This window comes from Varroa destructor, unplaced genomic scaffold, assembly GCF_002443255.2.
Source record: "Varroa destructor unplaced genomic scaffold, Vdes_3.0 BEIS01000001.1, whole genome shotgun sequence".
Taxonomy (NCBI): Eukaryota; Metazoa; Arthropoda; class Arachnida; order Mesostigmata; family Varroidae; genus Varroa; species Varroa destructor.
In genome coordinates this window covers 10,593,502-10,607,268 of record NW_019211454.1, presented here as the reverse complement: position 1 = coordinate 10,607,268, position 13,767 = coordinate 10,593,502, and the positions used below count along the sequence as shown (strand labels likewise).

Here is a 13,767-nt window from a genome sequence, read left to right as displayed (position 1 = left end):
GTCTTTATAATACCGTTGACTGTTCTTAAGGCACATAGAGATAACTAGAGGTGTCCTTCACGCTCGAATATGAATTATCCCAAAAAGATGGTATTACGTTGTTACGATGTTCTTTTTGTTGTATTATATTGATTGATTCAACACATTGAAATCATCTGTTATAACAATAGGCTTTTGACATACGCCTCACAGATCTGCTTCGGCACGATACTTCTACCAACTCACTTTTTCATAGTAACTATAGTAAAGGCACATTGACTTTAGCTCCAACACGGGGACGTCGGGGTCTTCGATAACGGCGCAGGAATAAGCAAGCACCGCCCATCAGCTGAACTGTTATCGTCGTCGGCTGCTTCTGGTGTTGCGGCTACTGTAATTATTAAGAGGCTGTCCAAAGGTTCTCCCTCCAGCTGCTTTAGTAGTCTTCTCTTTAACATCAGTATCACGGCCGCGGAGCTTCTCGTTCGCCACGGAAGTCTACCGTAGCGAAATCTACCGACCAACACGGGGGCCAGAGCTACTATTATTGCTATAATAAAAATCATATCGATAATGGCATGTCTATGGTGACTGGTACATAGCGAGGTGTTGTGACGCTTCCAGCACACTCGGTTAGAGCTCTCGCTTTCTCTCTCCGCTGGACGCCCTCTCCCCTTTGCGATTTTCTCCACTTTTGATGCGATTGACGGCGGCGGCGGCGGCGGCGGCGGCGGCGGCGGTGGTGGTAGTTCATGGGTGAATTACGGCAACGTTCACGGTGATGGCGTTGACGCTGACGAGCCCACCGGATACGGGCAACTGACAGCGCTCTATTTCGTGCTATGCTACACGATCCTCCACGGCTGATGTTAAGCGGTGGAGTAAAGTGGCACCCGGCATTGACACTTATCGTCGTCCCATAGCATCAACGTGTAGAAAAAGTGACTCGAAGAGGCTGTGTATTAAGCTATATATCAACGGAGAGTGTACGCAACCCTGACTACTGAGACCGTACAGACATGGAAAAGCAGCACTATACAACTGTAACCGTAGCTGTTCGCTGCTCGGTGAATGGCGGAAAATGCTCACCGGAGCCTCCTGCATGAAACAAGGGATCGTACAGCCGCAAATGCTGCACGTTACCAAATACTGTATTGTGTGGACTTCAGTGAGTTAATGGAACACACGGTAGCTCAAGCTTATTATTGCTGCTGTTGTCCTTTGTGATATGCGCACATTATCATTTGGTTGCTACACATAACGGACGTGACACCATTAGGTCTCCGGATTGAACTAGTGGATCAATATCTCGTCCAAAGAAGTGTCATCGCTTTGCTCCCCCTGATGCTACTGGCCTTGTGCCAAACCTTAGCAACACTAGGTTTCCACCATTTCCTTCGGAAGAGAAATCGTCTCACTGCCCGCTCTTCGCTTCGTTGTCGTCGTTATCATCCTGTTCGGTATTGACATCGTGAACTTCTCGATATCCGTACATGTACATACAGTTACTGCTGGTGTCGTAATCATAACCATCTTCGTAGTTACTCTTCTAGATAGTCAAGTTCAAGTTTGAAGCTCGTTTGTCTGGTTGATACTAAACGTATCAGGCCGAAATAGCAGCGACGCCACGCAACAAAAGTTTCGCTGTCCTTCCGCCTTCTTGCTATCTCTCGCCGTTTGTATGTCTCGGCGTGCGTGCCTTTTGCATTTGTTTTCTTCTTCGTTATCGTCGTTGTCTTCTTCTAGCCTGTCGTATCGAATGCCGCCGTACGGTACAGTCAGAGCTTTACGTGATGTAAGCAGAAGGAGAGCACCGAGAACATGTATGGGCCAATCTATCAGAGAGAACGCAATGATAGTCTGGCCAGTAGCGACGGTTGTAGTGCAAGCCCAAATGTGTGGGCTCTGTTCGTTCAGTGCATGAAATTGGGCGGACAATCAGCATCGTCCCACCGTCGAATTATCACTAAGCGTTAACGTCACTGCACACGGAGAGAACCTGTGCGTGCATCAAAGCTGCCGCCGTTACCGTTTGTAATTGCTAATAGCGCTGCTGTCTAACGTACGTACGTTCATGATCCGCCCGAACGACAAAGTCAGCGGCACCGACAGCGACTGTATGCTTGTTTAAAAGCACAAGAAGCCACCCGTTACACAATACGAGTAAAGAGAGTGACGACAGCGACAAGCACAGAGTGAACTGCACGACCGTACGCGAGCAACGAAGAGAATGAAAAACGTTGAAAAGACGTTTGTGCGTCATTATCATCATCACTGTTGCTATCTTTGATCTATCCGAAATGCTGCTGCTGCTGCGGCGGCGGCTATTGTCGCAATCAGAGATACAATAGCACGACAGAGATCCATCTGATTATCGAAGGGTCTGGCCGATTTTACAGGGCCTTACATAATCATAGCAACACTATATTTGATTAATAATCTACCACTCACAACGCATATTGGTAGTAAAAGGCGTAGCACTAGTTAATAGCAGTTCTTATGTGGGCGTCACCGTCGTCGTCGTCGTCGTCGTCGTCGAAGTTCGAGTCGAACGACTCTGATCGCTGACCGCCAGCGACGACTTCTAGATGTTCATTCCTGTATTTTCATACGGATGGGTAAAAGTGTTATTGACATGATGATAATGGTGCTTGTTTATTTATAAACGCTTTTTTTATTATGCTTTCTTTGTGTACCGTGTAATTAACGAGATAAAAGAGCTGGTGTAGTTGGTGTGCTGAAAATTTGCACAGGTCCGAACTGTACCTGTTCAGAATCACAACATTGGATATCAGATGACCTGTTTGTGCAGCAATCCTCAGGGCAAAATATTTGCTTTCTCCGGTCAAAACCTTACTTTGATTCAATATTTATTATTGGTCAATGGAGTGAGGGCCTATTAGGCTTTGTTGACTATTTAGGAGTGATCTTATCTCGCAGTCCGGGTAAGTACATAGTTGTCGGGAATTCAGTTGCTTATTCCGAACAGTGGATCTATAAAATTCTGCTTACACTGAAAACTGTTTTCCTTTTTTCACAGCATTTCACGCAGTTGTAAAAAGCAGCTTTTTTTTTTTTTCGATCCATATACCACCTGCCCGACGCTTGAGCTCCCCAGCGCTATATACTTCTTGTTACGATTTGTTCAGTTTCATCGGGAAATAGAGAAACCGAAAAAAAAGGATGAGGTACGCCTATAGTGTACATTCAGCACGACATATTGCAGCGTCGGGCTTACTAAGGGTGCTATATTATCAGTTAATGGATAGGCATGGCCAGTACTAACTGCACCGACAGCTCGTTAAGACTTGCATTATTTAGATTATTATTTTTTTAGAGAGATTATTTTACGTACCCGTAACGTCTTATCTCGTATTGTCTGGCGCAGTTAAGATACGTCTAATAATTACGTACATATACATCTATATTGTAATGGGAACATCGTTCCACACCGGACCCGTTTCGTTGACCAGATTCTGTATTGTGAACTAGATTGCTTCTGTTCTTCTATTTGTAACAGTAATAATTATAGTATAGTATATGCTAATTCATTGATGCATAAAACCTACGGTGGACAATGTTGAACTAATTGTTTCAATCAGAATTGAGAGCAGTTGCAGCTGATATGTCAAAGAAAGTTCGTGTCGCATTGTCACTTCTGCGTTTCGATTGTGTAGGCTATTACTACTAGTATGGATGCATCCTTCAGAAGTTGACCTTTTCAATTATTAGCGCCGTCATACCCAAATCGTCCGAACTGAGCCACAGGAACAGCCAATAAATATATGATGAATCGTAGCATTTCTTTAATATATCTAATGCTATAGTCATTGTTCTGCTACTACAACAGGGTTACGCTTTATTTACAGTGCTTGAATAAACAATCATGTTGCATATGCTGATGCCCTCTAGTGACAGTCAGTCGAAACTTGGCACCGCAATAGAGAAACGCCATTATTAGTCCTGTTTGTTGTTGTTATGTGTGGTCGTTGGAATAAACTAAAAAGACATTGCAACAGAACGTACTTAGCATTAGCATACATGGCCAGCTAGTCACCAGAAACTTGACAGATTGTTACGGTTGTCGTTGTTATTGACTGACAAAATTACAAGGTATCTAATATTGTGTAGCGATTACGAATTTGGCTAGATTGCTATGATAGTGTACCTGGATTAAATCGCATTTTTATAAATTACGATCTCTAAATAAAGTATCTAATTTGGGAAAATATACAACAACTCGCGGCTGTAAAGTCTCTTTAGAAACTAGTACACAGACTGTGAGGTATGCGCACTTGGCCTCGTAGCTACGCAACCTTTCAATGGGTACCCTCCGATACTTCGTCTCAGTTCTCCCTTGGTCTAGAGATACTCTCTTATGAGAAGCTTCCTTATGATACTCGCTAAGCTAGCGCCTGAATGTCGTCAGTTGTCTCTCGGCAAGACGTTCAGGATATTTAATTGAAATAAAGCTTCATAGGACCCGCGAACTGTAACTGTAGATAAAAATCGTGCTCTCAAATAGTCCTCAGTTAGATATATACAGTTATTGCCTGAAAAAATTGGCGCCTCAACACACAGAGGCCTAATCACGTGGGATAAGCATATCTTCTTCTCGATCTTTTACCGTAGTTCATGTTGGCTTTAATATATAAATAAATAAACTTATTAGATAAAACTTTCATGATTGGATACGTATAATAAATGTATAGTGTGGTTTCAGCTAGTAATGGCTGGCTTTCTCCATTTTGATTGATATGATTAGTAATAGACAAATTAATATTATTACTATGCATATTTTTTAGATAACGTAAATGTCATTTACATTTTGTGGATACCTCTACGCTTATCTTGCAAACGCAAATATAACTTTTTGTCACTATTGTCGGATGCTATCACTCAGTAGGTATCGGAACAGTCAGACGACAATGTTATTTTGTGTTATTTTTTTCCAAAATTACATTTTTATTATGCTTACATTTGCACTGACCCATTAATGAACAGGATCTCACTTTGATTAGAAAAATATTTGTCGTACGTTTTAGATAGAAAACTGCATAACTAAGGTCATAGTAACGAGCTAGATATACAAATAAAGTCTGCGTTGGAAGCTAAAAGAGTTTCCATACACTAAGCCACTTTATTTTATCATATAATTTACAACTAGGCATCGACGACTACTATAGAACTACGTAATTAAACGAGGCAGCTAGTTCCGTACTCAATTGGAACGTAAATTCTTAGCAGTTTGTCATAGTGGTAACAGTAAGCAACAAGGACGTTTAGAGCCCTTGGACTTCAAATGAAGTACTCAAGCTGATTCAGTCATTGAGCTGCAAGCTGTCTAGTCAAACTGATTACGATGTCCAGCTCTTTTCGATTTGTGGAAATTTATTCACGTCCTTTTAAGATTATTATCAGCGGCAGCAATGTAACTGTGCTCGTGTATGCCTATTTCGCTGAAGGACAACAGCTGATTGCTACTCCGCTTGCATGAGGAACAACCTATCGAGCTTTTAATAAGAATAACTGCCGTAGGAGGCACCAACTATCATAGTAGGTCGAGTGACCGTTCGGCCAGTGAGACGCGTATCTATGTGTCATATTAGTCAAAATGGTACATGTTATTGGTATTGCAACGGCAGTAACAGCAAATAAAACCTTCTTCCTTTCTCCCGTGAGGAACGTTTTTTTGCCATACCACACATGTAGTAGAAACAGCAGTCCTAATATTCCTATATATAAACGAATCGTTTATACCGGAGAGAGAGATAATATCGGCTAGTTGTAGTGACAGAAACGTCCCAGAAGCTGCACTGGAAATATTGAAAACTCGCAGGAAGCGCTTGGCAAGAACCCAGCCCATAGTGATGACCTGCGAAGAAAATAGAGACTCAGTGATGATAACAACGATAAAAAACTTATACTTTGGAAACGACAAGGTGTGAAGTAGGCATAACAAAGATAGACGGTGTCAAAGTGTGAGCACCTCTAGAACATTTTTGTTGGTCAGCTGCGGGGGGCCACGTCGAGCAGGAGCTCGTACCCATTAATATTTCCGACACTAGCTATGCAAGACATTACGTTTATAGCGGTTAAGGTGCTAACAGTGCATTTCCCGAGTCGGGTATTTGCGGCCAAAGGAAGCGCACTTCTTCACTGGGAGCGATCAAATGCAATTATTATTAAAAAAAACTCCGTAAAAAATTTTTTGGCTGCGTCTCCTTTCAACCAGAAATGGTTAGATGAAACATAAACATATAGATGCACAGTTACAAATACACATATAGTTTCCGTCTAGCTATACACCCGATAGGGGTGTAACTAGAGTGATTTCTTCTGCTACAACTGAAGTACAACTCGAAAATTAACAAACATTTTTCTTGCACTTTTCCATAATATTCACATTCTGGTGCGCTGTAAAGTGGGTGTACCATTCATTGCTACGGCAATACATAATTTCAGTCTATCGCGCTACTATGTGACGACTATTATAGGTAAACGTTAACCATTCGTTAAGGAACGCAAAACTACGCTCTAAATTAGTTCAAAATTCAAAATATTGCGCGCTCGCTTTTACAGCCAGTAGTGATGTACGTACTCTGCTGACTCTAAAGCTTTAAACGTAATGCAAACACCATTTGAACCAGTTTTGTCACAATTAAACGTTTCAGAACATTAACCATGACAAAACTACATGGAGTTACTTACAATTAGGCAGTAGAGGGAATCTCTGTCCTCACGGCGGCGTAAGGTGTGAGGGACACGTGGTGGTTTAGGTTCGAATCTGGACGTAAACACACTTCATCTAGAATTGGGAACGAGCCGTATGATGGAGTGGCGGCTACAAAGGTAAAATTAAAAAAAAATTGCAAAAGTAAAGGCAATGGAAACGAGAATCTGGTTATATGTGCTGCAGCTGCTTATCTACTGAGCCATCCCGTTGCATAGTTTGCCTAATTACACACGGAAGCATTAGCAGAAAGAACTACAGCCATATCATTGACACTCCACTGAGACTAGAATATAGTCGTGTGTCTATTGTGTGTGAGGCACGGATGAGAATATCGGGTAGTGTTCGACGATCTAAATGCGCTGCCTGTAGTTAACCACGACGATGGCGATGACCGCGTTTGCCAGTCACCACCGGTGGTCGTCGTTTCTTCATCATCATTTCTAGCAACATCCAAGATCGGTAACCTGGTGGAACGAAGAATCTTTTGTCGGATTTAGATCTTTTACTACAATTACATCGCTGGAGACAGGGGAGCTATTAATGGGTCTTCGCCTCGTCTAGTAAGCGTCTCATTTGATCAGGTAGCCACCACAGGAGCAGCAGTGCCGTTGGCGGTATGATGCATATACAGAGAACAAGTAGGTCTTTCTTCGGTCGAATACGCAGCGTTCGACGTAAGTTAAACGTGAGAGGCAGGGCAATAAAGGGTTTCGATCGCTACTACTACTACTGCTGCTGCTGTCATGGTGGTTGTTGTTATTACCCCTACACGATTAGTTCACCACCGTACGATTGTCAGTAACCCAAACAAGAAGGCGAATGCTGAAAACTAAATATGGAGGAAGACCGCTATAGACGAAAAAGTCGAGCAAACGACAAGATGGAAGGGAAAGCCAGCGCACGTGCATGTACGTGCTTGCCCATGGTGATGACGTTAGATACGCAAAAGATACAGAAAACTTCATAGGGCAATTAGAAACAGCAAAGATTAGCATTCGAAAGAGCGGTAGATAACGAGCAGAGGAGTCAGGAAAAATACAAAGACAAGTTCAAAACGACGACTATGTATTTCTTTTCATTGCAGTGACGAAAATCACCTATAGCGCAACAAGAACCTGTACAGGCCGTGGTGAAAAATACGTACATAGCAACGATAAGACGATACATCGGCTGTTTTACTATTGGCTAATATGTGTGTTGACGACGACAATGACTTTGTCACTAACTAGGAATACAAGCAACAAGGTGTATTTAGAGACCTTGAAGTTTTTTTTTTTATTCTTTAAGTTTATTGTGGGTGTTGGCTATGGCAGTACTTATTAAGTTTTCCAATTTTTTGTGCTGTTGGCTTGCGACAATCGTGTCGTTGCGAGAAAAGCCAATGTCGAAATCATCGGCTGGAGTATTGAGGCTTTCTGTTGTTTCGATGGTTTAGTCGGACGCCTTTTATGAGCTTTTTGGATGATTATAGATCTCTGCCATAATGTATATTTGTCACCTGATTGTCTTAGACGAATTTCGGCGTTACATGTATATATATACTATAGGCTTGAGTCGTACAGGATTTAAATACCTGCGCATGTGTGTAACCCGTCAGAATACATACATAACAGAAGTAGGGAAATACTACTGGCTTAAAGAAGCATCGATGAAGGGCCCGACTTTTGTCATTTACATGCCGACCAGTGGTTGAGTCTCTGACGCCACGTTAGCGTTTACGTATTTACAAAGGAAGTTTCAGTGCACTTATTTGTATTCCGCAAAACCTTTGAAAGCGGCAAATTCCGTGTGATTGTTATTTTTTTAGAAACCGAAAATGGAGTGTTACACAGCGTGCACCCTATTCTATACAAGAAAGTAATGAGCTCTTCATAACTGATGTCAATATCTTAGGTGGTTCTTAGAGACGAAACAGGATTTTTGTATAGTTATAAAGAAGCTTATAAAAAAAAAAATAGTGTAACGCTGTTGAGCAAAGCAGGCCTGAATCCTAGGACAGCAAATTTTTCGCAGGGATAAGGCACCAGTTTGGGCCTCGTTACTTACATAGCATTTCCTGCGTTAAAACATCTCTGTAATGTATGATCGTATTTATGTATTTAGCCTTTTGTGATCCATGACAGGAGAACTTTTGAGATGATCAAGCAAATCTAAAAAGAAACATAGCTAAATGATCTTCCAGCAGTTGAATACGACGACTGAAAAAGTTCAACAGTGATAGCCATGCAGCAGTTCAGAGTTGAACGAGTTTGGACGGGTAGTACTTGCTTGTTTTAACTTTGTGGTAGTATCGCAAATAAGTGGGAACAAAAAAACAAAAGATGTGATAGACGGTCACCCAGCTAACAGGTATTTTTTTTTTGTGTAGATTTTAATCACCGCCAATAATGAAATGATCTTCATTATTGTTCCACCAATGGCTACTACCTAATGAATATGTTACCTGAAGTTAACTGTCGATTTGAAAGCCCACGGTGTCGAACGGCTTGGAATTTGTCGATGATGTTCACTGTTAGTATTACATAACATGTCGACAAAAGTGTTTGAAGCTATAATGATAATAATAATAGTTGTTAGCCTATTTGGAGTTGCTGGCCGTTGACCAGTTTAGTAGTTGTGTCCTGTACTGCAGAAAGTAGGCCCCACGAAGAGGTCTTATTTGGCGGAATGTTCGCTCCCTATTCAGTCAGAAATAGGGTGGAGTTCATGATTTGTTGCTATATGTTGTTGTCGGACGATGTTGACGAACCAGCCAACAGTTCCTGATGTGAGCTTTAATATCGCGGAGCGTACCGAATAATGGGTAGACGTCACAGATGTCGCATTATCTCTTTGTGCATTTTACGCCATGGCGCCACTGACATTACTTGTTGCTATTAGTGTTGTCGTTGTCAGGCATGTGTTAACAACGTTGGCCTCAACAACGTAGCGCGAATGACCAACGCAGAAAGGCCCCAACGCATCACCGATTGTCTTGCCAGTTCCTCGATATAACACCTAGTAATAGCGGTCCTTGATTGTCGACTTTACCGGAAATCAACAAAGTAGAAATTTCAAAAACGGTCAGTCGACCACTTGCCGGCTGATCGGGCCCTTCGTCCTTATTCGCATGTAGTATATTTCAAGAAGCCTGGAAGGCGAGAATGGGACGGGGTGCTTCTGCTGAGAGAAAAAGGAGCTATATTCTTTTTTTGGCTGTTGCCAAGTGCGCATAGACTACACAATCTAACCTTGTTTGAGCCCACTTCATAATACTGAACGTGATATGACGTGCTATAGCGTAGCACAGTGTCAAAACACACTGAAAAGAACGTACTTGGAACTGTATGCGTTATATACTGTGTATCCTGTACAAATACCGAATAATAATGTTGAATTGCTTCGGCTTCATTATCTCAATGGATATTTTTGTTAATATACTGTGAATTGTGTGTCTGTCGGAACGAAATAGAAATAGATACAGCTCTGCGTACATACAATAATAGTAAAAAGGGAGTTTGAACTGACTCGTACCAGATTAGTAGGGGCGCGTGATCGCCATAGTGGACACGCGCCCCTACTAACCTGGTACAGTAAGCCATGCGATATCCTGATTCAAGATTGTTATTCAACTAGAACCGTTTAACCTTAAGTCAATTCGGATTTAAAAGTGGAACAGTACGCAAAAAAATAGGGAGGAAAACAACTTCAATAGAGAAACATGAAAAGTAATCAAATTTTGACTTTTTCTATTGAGTTATTGCTCTGTTGTATTTAATACGGCGGGATTTACAACCAATTTGTGGCAGTTTTCGTAAAACAATAGAACTGAAGATGAAAGCTGCCCTTAATACATGATACAGATCATTCACGTATCGTTACGGTAAATGCACAATTTATTATTAATGGAAATTGAAGTAGCCGGCTCTGAGCAATTGGGATTCCGCTTTGTTGAGACAACGACTGGAGGTTTCGACACCGTTCGTCGTTTATAACGCTCCTTTCTATTTCATAGGTGGCCAATTTTAGCCGGATTTCTTTTCTTCTGTTACCGATGGCGTTATCTTCCGTGCTTTGCAGAAGTCAGACAGTTATCGAATGCTGGTATTTGCTTCATCTTGCGTAGCGTTTAATAGATAAGTATATTGCTTACTACTTACATAGTATGTGTGAAAGAGATTCTCAAAGTGAATACTTAGATCAGCACGATGCTTTTTCAACATTTGACTTTAAGCGTGTCCTTGTAACATCGGCCCTTTATCCGTCACTTTGTGCAGATAAACATATTACTCTTGCAAAAACCGTGAGGTGGTCATCACTAGCCCATGGCTGCGTGTTTTATCGCCAAACCATGTGCAAAATGATTCAGTTAAGTAAATTTGAAATAGTAAAGCGGACCAGTGAGAAGATCTGCTGACGTTTAGTTATGGGAGATCCTCAAAACATTGTTATTTGTCTAGGTTATAGGTAGATGCCCTCTCTTTCTATTTTCCACATTTTGGAGCTATCCTGGACAATGCATTGCGAAGCCTAAGAATGCGCCAAAAGTGCACAGGCCCGGTTTGGAAACTTTTATCACACACACACGCATAGGCACAACAATTATACCAGTAGTAATAGCGAATTTTTACTGATGTCGTCGCGTCTACCAGCTGGCATAATAATGCAGCCATATATACCGCTATATATACATGAAGACGTGTACAGTCCTATATTGAAAGATATGGCGAGTAACTGTCGTAGGCGTCGACTCGAGGTCTGTCCTCGGTGTTACAAAAACCTCCGTCGTGAGTCGCGCGCCGTATATTCAAACGGATCAGTTTTTTTTTTGGCGTCGAGTAGTATCACCCGCAAGAGCATCGTCACTGTAGACACTGAACTACTATAGAATAGATATAGGGTGTGTGCTTGTATAGTAACACGCATCTGTCTTATTTCTATTTATATATGTAACAGTAGTAGGCAGGTTGACAGGAAAGTAAGTAACAGCCAATCAGACGCTGAAGCTGACATGCTTCAACGTCAACGTACATTTAAACTAGTTAATTTCGAGGTGCTTTAGAAGTACTAGTTTTTCAATATCGATATTATACTATTGGCATCAAAAAGTTGTCGATATCGCGACGCTAATCGTTAAGCGGCAAAACCCGCTGAAGATAAGAAAGAAAGTCTATTCCGATTTCATACAAGACAATCTCCAAAGGTGGGAATATTCTGGTCAAGACCACGTATTTATGCGAAACGATGCATTATTTTTCAAGATGGCGACCCGCCGTCAATAGCATCTGGGCGTGTCCAATTTAGGTGATACGCCTTCCATGGCAATACCTACCTATTTGGCGCAAGTGCCTCTTCCATGGGTGAACGTAGTTGCCTAATATGATTATTGTTTGGGAGTGATTAAAACACAGAGAAGATATAATGAAAATCGTTTGTTATCAGACGTTCGACTAAACAGTCATTTCCAATACGGAGTTCCAACATTCGAGTAAAACTAAACAAATGATTGTGGCGAAAAAAAAAAAGTCATTGTTAATGTCGCTTATCAATAATGGCAGATGATAATTTTACCGAATAGATATTGAAAGAGAAGAATGCACAAGCTAAATAGCCATTAGGTACGAGTCATTTGGGTGCTGCGAATTCGTAATGGCCTCGGGGACTGTTGCTTCAAATGAGATATGGGTGTTTTTATTTACACAATGATTTATAACTCTTCACGACGAGAACTCTTCACGCTGTCCATGCAGCCAAATATGAAAGAGAGACAGATACTTCCTCAGATAAAACACGAATCTTATTTGATATTCGAAGCTGAGCTTATTTCTATTTTATTTAAGCTATTTATTCAGAACCGATAACCCACCGCAGTTCTGTTCCCTTGTGGAGGTTCATTAAATGTTGCTAACATGTTCTACCTAAACTTCTCTTCCATTCTGGTCCGCGACTGGCCTATTCGATCATAAACCTGTTCACTGATTGTAGCTCGGCCGACGCTTAAGGCGTATGTTTTTAAATCATAAGAAAACCGTACAGAGGAATTCTGTACTGTTACTAAGTTTCTGAACGATTACTGAGTTAAACGGAAAGATCTAATAGACAACTGATTAGGTAATGTTTTCCTGTTACTATAGCAAGCTAGATTAGCGGTAAAATCGGCAAAATTTCGACATGGAACGAAGTCGACTTTGAAAGGTGGCCGTTGAGAAAGTAGGTAATATCGTTTAAAATTTTCGACATTGGACGGAAGGACATCGTAGTTCGAAACAGGAGAGCCATTGGCTTTTCACGCTGCAACATTTGCTGCTGGTCGCAATCGTTATCCGAATGAATATTAACTTTATTTAATACCTAGTTGAAATCTTGCCACATTTTAATCCGTTGATTTTACTTTTCAAGTTCTGCCGGACAGGTAAGCAAGGTGCACAGGGCGTAGCTTGAGAAAAATCAAGATCAGTTTTCATTTGGAACGTCCTGTCTATTTGCCACGTTTCAAGGGCCATAATCGGAGCTACCAGTGTCGAATCCGATTATCTATTGCATATGCCCTTCCTTTTAGCAAATGAATCTAACCAAGAAAGTGGTAACGAAGAAATCGAAATAACCTATTTTTCCCTGTCATTCTCACTATGTTGGCTGGACGGATGCTCCCATTACGGGCAGTAGTATAAAGAGCGAGCTTGTCAGTCATCACCACGTAACCCTTTTACTGGCAGGTGACAGGCCAACGTCAACCCCCAGAACTACCTATTTACAGCTCATTACGATTTTATATATATATAGCGCATTTGTTTTGTTTCTATCATATGTGTTTTAACCGATCAAACACTTAGCTTTGCAACCGTAAATAACACAATAACGCACTTACCGTCTACTACAAAGTTAAGTACTAATAATTCTTTGGATGGCTTTGTTAAAATCGCTAATATTATAGTGTTAATAGTCATCGTAGAGCCACCTTCAGTAGCTATGTTAATGGTAATAGCACTCAACGTTTGCCTCGAAAATCGCCTATACAACAAGGTAAACGAAGCGACGTTGCGGTGACCCCTCCCCGTTGCCCCCTTACCCTG

At 41.4% G+C, this 13,767-nt stretch overlaps 1 protein-coding gene across 1 annotated transcript in view; it reads left to right on the top strand.

The window, feature by feature from the left end:
- The first annotated feature begins 761 nt into the window (after positions 1-761).
- The window catches only part of LOC147758243 (uncharacterized), a 32,697-nt gene continuing 19,691 nt past the window's right edge, over positions 762-13,767 (top strand). The window contains exon 1 of the transcript XR_015319260.1: positions 762-2,924. The gene's annotated coding sequence lies outside the window, so the exon portion shown is untranslated. The remainder of the gene's footprint in view (positions 2,925-13,767) is intronic.